This window comes from Sphaeramia orbicularis, unplaced genomic scaffold (genome assembly GCF_902148855.1).
Source record: "Sphaeramia orbicularis unplaced genomic scaffold, fSphaOr1.1, whole genome shotgun sequence".
NCBI lineage: Eukaryota > Metazoa > Chordata > Actinopteri > Kurtiformes > Apogonidae > Sphaeramia > Sphaeramia orbicularis.
In genome coordinates this window covers 13701-23656 of record NW_021941591.1, presented here as the reverse complement: position 1 = coordinate 23656, position 9956 = coordinate 13701, and the positions used below count along the sequence as shown (strand labels likewise).

The following is a 9956-nucleotide window of genomic DNA, read 5'->3' as shown; positions in this document are numbered from 1 at the left end:
GATCTGGAGTTTCAGTGAGACGCAGATACACTAATTCACATATAGATAGTTGGAGGATCAGTTCAGACTGTGATGAATCTGAACTGAGGGACTGTTTTGAATCTGATTCATATCTCTCTTCATTCCTGGAGCTGAGTTGTTCAGGTAAGAGCATGAACACTGAACCCTAACCCTTCCACTGTCACTGTGGGCTCCAGACTCTGTGGACTCTCAGATCCGGGTCGGTCCAAGACTTCAACTCACATTTAATGTCAACTCACACAAACTGATCATTACAATGAATCAATCAATAATATCCATGTCCACAAACAAACAGCTGATGAACATCATGTCACACAGAAGAAACAAACACAAACACATATGAATGTGAGTCCACTACAGTCCACTAGAGTCCAGTAAAATCCACTATATAGTCCAACCCACAGACCCTGGTCTACTCCAGTCCACTACAGTCCTGTAAAATCCACTATACAGTCCAAGCCCCAGACCCTGGTCTCCTCCAGTCCACTACAGTCCCTTAGAGTCCACTTCAGACTCTAGTCTTATTCCAGTCTTCTTCCATCTGTGTCCACAGACTCGGTCAGACTGGTCCATGGGTCCAGTATGTGTTCAGGCAGACTGGAGGTCCGGTCTAACCAGTCCGGGTCCTGGTCCTCAGTGTGTGAAGGACACTTGGACCTTCGTGGTGCCCAGGTGGTCTGTAGGGAGCTGGACTGTGGGGCTCCTGGGCTCCTCCAGGGGGCACTCTCTGGAGCAGCGGAGGCTCCTGTGGTGCAGACGTTCACCTGTGAAGGCCATGAGTCTGCTCTGCTGGACTGTGGAAGCTCAGGGGCACAGAACTGCTCATCTGGAACAGCTGTGGACCTTACCTGCACAGGTGGGCGGAGCTTTGACCGACACCAGCTGACATCAGTTCACTCACTTTGAGCTCATTTATCTGTCACTTGTATTTGATCAGATCCTGATGATGTCAGACTGGTGGGAGGAGCCAGTCGCTGTAACGGTGACGTACAGATCAAACATCATGGAGAATGGAGAGGTGTGAGATATTATTATTCCTCTGACCTCTGGACCCTGAAGACAGCAGATGTCATATGTCGTCGACTGGACTGTGGATCTGCTGTTTCTGGGAGAAGATCTGTTTCATCTGGTCCTCAGTGGTCCATCAGCCCCATCTGTCTTCTCTCTACATCTGCACTGACGGACTGTGTGAGAATAGAGCCTTACTCCAGAGACTCTGCCTTGTCCCTCACCTGTTCAGGTAAGTCTACTGATGATGGTCCTGATTCTGTCCCAGTTCTTCCATGAGTCCATTCAGGTGTGTTTTATCTGAGCAGGGTCAAACCAAACCCAGTCAGACCAGGTCCACACATTGGACAGTTGGACTGAACCATCAAACACATGCAGCTGAATTCAGTTCCAGTCCATGAACGTGGTCACATGACTCTGCTTTCCAACAGGCTGTTGAACAGCTCAGAAGGACTGAGTCCATTAGTTTGAACTGGACTTTGTGTTGGTCCATGTGCTCTTTTTCCAGCTCTATGTGGGTCTGCTGGACTCTGAGGACACCATGGAAACATCACTGACACTAAAGCATGTCCTTAAATGCAGATGTTTGACATGAGCCACATGTTTCCAGTGGTCTGAGATGAACCAGTGCACAGGTCACTGATCAAACCCACTGCATTATGGTGCATTCACTGACCACTGGGATTGTGTGTGTGCCTTTGAACAGACCCCACTCACAGATTGAATGTTCAGTCTGACTTCAGAATGACTGTGTGTCCACCAACGCTGACGTGAAACTAACTCTAACCTGTGACTGAGGATCCACAGAGTGGACCTGAGGCCTGTTTGAGTCCAGTCTGAATGTAGACAGCGCCCTCTGTTGGAATCCAGGTCAACAACAGCACACACTCACTGTGTCCTTCAGCTCCACATTCAACACTAAAGGGCCTTTTATTGGTGTGTTCTGTGTTCTGCTGTTTTCTTTGAGGACGTTGTGTCTCTGCTTGAACTGGTCCATGAGTCCAGTTTAGTTCCTGTGTCACTAACGACTGACAGGAGGCTTTGACAGAGTCCACCCTCACACTGCCGTCTGTCCAGGGGCTTTTGTGTCTTTAAACATGTGTGTGTGTTGTTGTGTGTCCACAGACTCTGTCAGACTGGTCCATGGTTCCAGTCTGTGTTCAGGCAGACTGGAGGTCCGCTCCAACCAGTCCTGGTCCTCGGTGTGCGAAGAGGATTTGGACCTGAATGACACCCAGGTGGTCTGTAGGGAGCTGGGCTGTGGGGGTCCTGGGCTCCTCCAGGGGGGGCTCTATGGAGAGGGGGAGGCTCCAGTCTGGACCAGTGAGCTCCAGTGTGAAGGAAATGAGTCTGCGGTCCTGGACTGTAGAAGGTCCAGCTCAGCTGGGAAGACCTGCTCATCTGGAACAGCTGCTGGACTCACCTGTACAGGTACCAAGGGGGCGTGGCTTTCATATGACAGACTTTTACACGTCCAATGAGAGAATGAGGGATAGAGCAGGTCAGTCCTTCCCACAGCCATCAGAATACAGAACAGTTCACAGGAACACCCCCCCATCCATATCACACCATGTGCAAATATAATGTAAATATGAATCATTACATTAAATCTAAATTTATATAAATACTTATAAAATAGTATTAATATAGTAGTATTTAATAGTATTTTCAGATTGTCTTCCCTGCACTTTATTGTTGTATTTGCTGTTGTCAGCTGTGGAAGTTCTCCATGGAGGGATCAATAAAGTCTGATCTTATCTTATCTTATCTTATCTTACCTTTCCTTTCTTGGACTCCTTTCTTAGTCTGTGTAGGTTCTCATTTGTCCAGGTCATGGTTCTTCTGGGTTCTACTGGACTGCTTCAGCTCTTTTGTCAACGTTTCGTCTCTCTTCGTCTCTTGGATGACGGTCCAAACATTTTCTAAACAGCTGAACCAGTCCTCCTGTCTTTGTGTCTCTGCTCAGATCCAGGTGGGGTCAGGTTGGTGGGACAGCCGAGCCGCTGTGCTGGTGCTTTGGAGATCCAACACCAGGGACAGTGGAGACCAGTAGGAGACCACTATAAACTCTGGGACCTGAAGTCTGGATCTGCTGTGTGTCAGTATCTGGACTGTGGATCAGCTGTTTCAGTCAACACAACAGATGATTCTACAGACAGACCTGTGTGGTTGGTCTCAGTTCCTTGTGTAAAGCTGACATCTGGACCCAGGGACTGTGTTGAACTATATGATCCCTCTAATCTCTCATCTGCTGTGGACGTGGTGTGTTCAGGTACAAACGGACACAAACTGTGTCTGAACTGAATTCTCAGTGACCAGATGGTTCTGACTCTGACGTTTAAAGTTCCATCTAATGAATCTGTTCATTTCATCAGTTGATTATTTTGTCTCAGTTCATTGTTTTTTCGGTCAAATGTGTCAAATATTGACCTTTGACCTTTGGAACGTCCAGATCCCAAATGAACGTCGTCATTTGGACCAGATGAGGCTGAAAACACAAACAGATTTCCCATTAGTCTCATTTAGGACAAAAGGACCAAATGTTGACATGTGAGACTGTAAAAGCACCACATGTGTGTCCTTTTTTACCCATAATGCCTTTGAAGGTCAGCTGTGCTCTAAATGAGCCATTCCTCATGTTTTCATTGGTCAGTGTTCATCCCATCCCAAACTCCTGTGGATCAGATCCATCTGTGTCTCTGAGGAGGATGGATTCTCTGACTGCTTGTTTGTGCTCATGTGTGCTGCTTGGTCCAATCATGTCTCTGTGTGTGTGGACAGATCTGCTGCCTCAGCCCAACATCTCCCTGTCTGACGGGGTCTTTGAGGTCTACCAGCAGGGGTTCCGGGTGCTGGTGGGCTCCGACTTCACCGTCACATGCTCCGTCCGACCGCAGTACCCGGGAGGCTCCTTCCGGTTGATCTCCGACACCGAGAAGCCCCTGAACCTCACCCTGCCGGCCGTCAATCACTCCGCCCACTTCCTGTTGTCCTCCATGGGCTACGCCCACCGAGGGAACTACACATGTGTTTATCACGTGGACGTTTATAACCGCAGCTTCTCATCGTCTCAGAGCCCCGCCCTCTATCTGACTGTGGGAGGTAACGTCAGGACAAACACACACAAAACACCCACAATGCATCAGTAACAGTCACATGACCATGTTCCACAGCGTTCCCAGTGAGCAGAGTGAACAGGTGTGAGCAGAACCACGTTGGTAGAACTGAGATCAGGTAAAGCCGGTCCAGTTGAACCTGTCAGAGACTGGGCTGAACCAACAAACACTCCTTTAATCTGAGCTCACTTCTGTTGTGCCCAATTCCACTTCCTGCCGAAAACTGCCCCCCCTTCCTAAGTCAGCCATGTAGAGGACAATGTGCACCGAATTCACCGTCACAACTTTTTCTCCTTTCTGACTGTAGGGCCTGAAATGAACTGTGAATTATTCAACCTCTGAACACCATCATACCTGTGGAGCAGTGAAGGCATTCATAATATTGTAAGATATTGTAAGATTGTAAGAATGTGCAAACTGTCAGGGATAGAAAACGTTCTACAGTTCAGTCTTAGATACACAACACACAAAATATAGAACACTATAAACAGATACTGCTGAAAACTACATCCTCCATCAGAATTAGCTTGTGAAGCTAAAGGAGTGAACTGACTTGAGCAGCTCACATTTGGAGCTCTTCTGCTGTGACAGGGTGAATTTGGTGACCTTTGTCCTCTTTATGGCTGACTTAGGAAGGGGAGCTGTTTTGGGCAGCTGCTGCGCCATCGCAGTTTTCAACAGGAAGTAGAATTCAGCACAAGTTCAAAGCACAGTTGAGTTTAAAGCCAGGTTTAAAGCCAGTCCATCCAGTTGAATGTGAAGCCCAGTTAGAGTCCACAGTTGAAGGTGCATCTGTACATGTGTGTGTGTGGTCCACATGTCCAGGGTCTAGAGGGGGTCCACTGGTATCAGTCAGTCTATGAGCTGCAGCAGATGGAGGTCTGGACCAACACAGTTGGACACATGCACTGGAGTCCAATCTGTCCAATAGGACCAGTCCACTTCAACAACATCAACCAACACTTTGACGTCCACTGTCTGCCTCATTTTCAAACTCTTCTTTAAACCCACCTCTGTTCTTTGGCTTTTCACACCGTGTAGGTTTTTGACTTGATGTGCACAGATATTTGATGTGGGGTGGACAGTCTATAGATTTCGGATGTTCCACTGTGTTTTCATCTTAGTATTTGATCTTCTTATTGTGTTTCTTTTACTGTACAGCATTGTGGAAACTTTTGGGTTCATTGAACCCATAAAGTAGGGCTGCACGATATGGCCCAAAACCAATATCTCTATATTTTTAGGCTGTATCACGATACACGATATATATCTCAATATTTTGATTTCTCCTCTAAATCACTCTATAAATGTTAAATTCAACCCTCTGATGCATAACACCAGTATAATGATTCAAGCACACCCTTCTATTGGAGTTTTTTAAATTTGCATGCAAAAAGGGGAAAATCACAATCAAGTTAAGTTTAGCAAACCTTTTATTTCAGACCAGGCTGCTGCACTCACCAGCTTTTAACAAATAAAAATAAATAATGGCATGGTAGGCCTTTCTACTGTGGCCTAGTTCTCAAAGACCCTTAACAAAAGACAGAGCTCAAAGCAACAAAAAAAATACATTCAACAAGAATCTCTGAGAAAGACATTTCAAAACTATAAATGTTAAAGTGCACTTTTTCAGCTTGATCATGTTTGTAACACCTGATCATTTTACAAAGGTAAAACAAAATTTGCATTGTGGGCAAACCACAGAGGCAGAAGTCCAGGTTGTGACTATGAAAACCACAATGAACAATAACAGTCATATAACAGGAGTGGGAACATGTGTGTATTTATGGTTTGTTTGTATTTGAGACAGAAACAGTAGAAACAGTTGTCTAGAGGTTTTGTGCCAAAAACACAAGCCTGTCAACGGCCTCTGGTTTGAGTGATCCCTGGTGACATGTTACCACATTACTGCTGGTACTAAATACCCTCTCTGATGGGGAACTAGTGGCAGGCACACACAGATACTTTCTTGCCAAATTTTTCAGGTTTGGGAACATTTCCTCATGGTCCTTCCACCACTGAAGGGGATCTGATTCACTGTCAGCACTAACAGACTGCAAGTAGGCAGACAACTCTGCTTTCATCAGCTCCCTGAGTGATGGTGTGGCTGTGGCAGAGGATGCCGTTGCCTTTTTGAAGAAACTTCCGAGGGTTTTCTTTTTTGGTGGCTCTGGTTCTGAGACTGTTGATGCTTCAGGAGGCTGTGAAGGAGCTGACCCTGCTGTGCTCTGGTCAAACAGCAACGCCTCCATCACCATCTCCAGTATGGCTCTGCACTTGATTTCCTCCACCTTTTCTGATGTAATGTATGTTGTCTTGAATCTGGGATCCACTAACAATGCCATGTCTAGCAGGGCATTGGTGGCAGGGTCAGCAAATTTCTCCCTCAGGTAATCCAGGATGGAGCTTTTGATGGACTGGGCCAGTGGAGTGTCATCCTCCTGAACTGCCAAAATGCTGGAGTGGAAGAGATGAAGCACAGGCTTGACACAGGACACTGTGACGTAGTCCTCACCCGACAGAGCATCAGTTAATTCGACAAGGGGCTTTAGAGCCTTGTGCACTGACTCAAGGACTTCCAGGTCTTGTCAGGTCAGAACGAGATGCCGTGTTTTCTTGTCTGAGGCCAATACCTGAGAAATGGCCCGCTCCTGCTCCAACACCCACCCAATCATCTTCTGGCGGGATCCCCACCTGGTAGGAGACTCACTGATCAGCTGGTCTGCAGGGATATTTAGCTCTTTCTGCGCTGTGGCCAAGTCTCTCCTCCTCTTCCAACTGAATGAGAAGCTGCTCACAATCCTCTTACAAACAGCAACAGCACGCTCAATACGGGGGTCTTTCAAGCTTCTTTCTGAAGATAAAAACAAACATTTAAAATGTTATACTAATATGTCTTAAAGAAATTCAGCAATCCAGTTACTCACCTTAACACTAGACTAAAATTGGAAATGAGTTTTATATATGTTTCCTACAGATCTAAGACAGATTTCAAATCTACTTTAACCAAATAGTTTACTGGTAATATATGCTTATATATTATGTACTTAATAAATGCATTATGTGGACACACGCACGCACACACATTTTTTAACTCCATAAAAACATGAAATATTCTCAGTTTTTAGCTGCATGAAAAAAAATCATGAAATACTGTTTTTAACTGCATGAAAAAAATCATAAGATATTCTCACACAATGTTTAACTGCATGAAAAAAATCATGAAACATTCTCACAGTTTAAAACTTAATGATAAAAAATCATGAAATACTTTGACGTAGTTTTTAATTGCACGTGACAAATCATGAAATGCTGTCTTAGTTATATTGAAAATTGTTGATTATAAAAGTGATTGTTATTTTCCCACTAGAAGGGGGCAAACCTACACAAGTACTCACCAATTGCAAGGTGCAGCCGATGGCCAAAACACTGTAGTCTTGTCCACCCATTCAGGCTTACAGCTTTGATTACATTAGCCCCATTATCTGTGGTGATGCACACTTGACGAGTTTCTGATAAGTTCCATGACATGAGAGCATCTTGCAGCCCTTGTGCAATGAGCTCTCCTGTATGATCATCCGGAAAAAAGCTCGTTTGAAGGCACAAACTTTTCAGCTCCCAGTTGTCCATGTAATGTACCGTTAAGCTGAGATAAGGCTCACAGGTTCTGCTGGACCACAGATCCGTAGGTGTAGCGAAGTGGTTCACATTTTTATTACCTCCGCCAAGGAGGTTATGTTTTTGCCAGGGTTTGTTTGTTTGTTTGTTTGTCCGTTAGTGTGCAAAATAACTCAAAAAGTTATGGACAGATTTGGATGAAATTTTCAGGGTTTGTTGGAAATGGGATAAGGAAGAAATGATTAAATTTTGCTGGTGATCGGGGGTGGGGGGGCCCAGGGGGGGGCCCACTGATCAGCCTTGGCGGAGGTCTGCGCTCTCCGAGTGCTTCTAGTTGAGCTGGTTGGCCACCTTTTCTCTAACTAAAATGCACAAGTCTGGTAGCGCTTTTTCGGCAAAAAAATTGTGACCAGGCAAATCATACTTTGGGTCAAGTGTCTTAATGAGATTTTTGAATCCTGTCTCTTCTACAACACTAACCGGGGCCATGTCTTTGGCGATGTACTGTGTCACTGCAGTCGTGATCTCTTTCCATTTTGGACTTTTTTTGTCATATGGGACTGAATTGGCAAACGAAGAAGTCAGTCATTTGCTTCGGTGCTCGTTCCTTGGACGTTTTATGTGGTGTCGGGGGGGATGTGGACATGCGGAGTTTAAGGCATTCTTTGTTTTGAAGTGGATGGCATTTCAGGAGGTGAAATAAGTTCGTGGTACTACTACCTTTGGTGGCCACGATTTTGAGGCATATTTTGCAGATAACTGTATTTTGTTCTACGTCTTTCCTGCAGAACCCGAACCACTGCCAGATGATAGAGCCAGTGCTGTGCTTTTTCGGAACAAAGTTGTCCGTCTCCATCTCCAATTAATGTCTCTTAATTGTAAACTCGCCTGGCTCTTGACTTTCTTTTTCTCTCTCTTCATGCTCTCCTCCCGCTTCTCCTGATACAGAAATACGCCTGCACGCAGAACAGTTTTCTGGATGGGCGGGGGAGTTTGCTGCTTGCCGTGAGAGGAACAGCAGGAGAGAGAGAAAGAAGCGAAACTCGAAAGAGAATTACATACTGACACGTCTTAAACATTTATGTGACAATCTGTACTCCATGGTAGCGATATAGTAATTTTATATATCTCACGTTGAGCAAGCCGCGATATATCGAGTATATTCGATATATTCCCCACCCCTACCATAAAGACCCAGTGTTACTGTGGTGGCACTTCAGAAATATGGTTTTCTATATAGTTAAGTTTTCTGAAGTGATTGATCACAATTTATTATGACATAATCATCTGCATTTTGTGTTTTTTCAGTGAACATAAGATATTTTCCTATATTTAATTTATTGATCATGTAGATGTTCATTAAGCTCAGATTAAAGCTCCCATATTATGCTATTTTTCAGTCACGTCATATAGGTCTCAGAAGCCCAAAAACATAGTATTTAAGTTTGTTCGCCCCAAAATCATCCTTTTTTCGGAGTTTCAGCAGTCGAAAAAGTCCCTCTCCCCAGCCCTCCTCAGAACAGGCTGTTTCTGGGCCTGCTTCCGGGTATGCAAATGAACGCATCTGTCCACGCCCACTCCCCCTCCCCTCTCTGGGAGAGAACGCGGCTTACGCTGGTGGTACTACGCGGTAATGTTGACTGTGAAGTCATGGCTCTCTCGTCTCCAATACACATGTCTCAGACAGAACTCTGTCTTTCCAAACACTGGCTTTCTTTGCCTTGAGGCGTGATTGAGCCCCGACGGAAAACGGCGGTGTTGTGTCGGGTTCGTGGACCTGACACGGAAAGACGCCTGCCGCCACTAATGCAGGCAGCTACTAACAAGCTTGATGCTAACTGTACTGATGCCAACCACAAAAGGCCCATGTTCAAAGTAGTTATGTTGAATGTCTCTTGATATTATCAGCTCTTGCATGTTAACGGGGACGCAAACGTTAGCAGCAGTAACCGAGCTATGTTAGCTGCCATGCTAACGTTAGACGTACACATCAACAACCACCAGCTTATCCGTAATGTAGGGTTATGCAGTAAAGATACAAAAAAATGAGAAGAACTTACATCTGCCACACTTGTACTTGGGTCACGAAGCGTTGGTACTGCGTCCTTCTTGAATCGGAGTCTTTGTGCTAAGCCGCAGCTGTATGGGCCCATGTTCGAAAAACACTCGTCCGTGAAATGCCGGGCACACACA

General features: G+C 45.4%; 1 long non-coding RNA gene across 1 annotated transcript; it reads left to right on the top strand.

The window, feature by feature from the left end:
* Window positions 1–832: 832 nt before the first annotated feature.
* On the top strand, window positions 833–2213 carry LOC115416330 (uncharacterized). Its single transcript, XR_003934953.1, has 3 exons — window positions 833–877; window positions 959–1261; window positions 2155–2213. It is a non-coding gene; the product is annotated as an uncharacterized LOC115416330 (long non-coding RNA).
* The last annotated feature ends 7743 nt before the right edge of the window (window positions 2214–9956 follow it).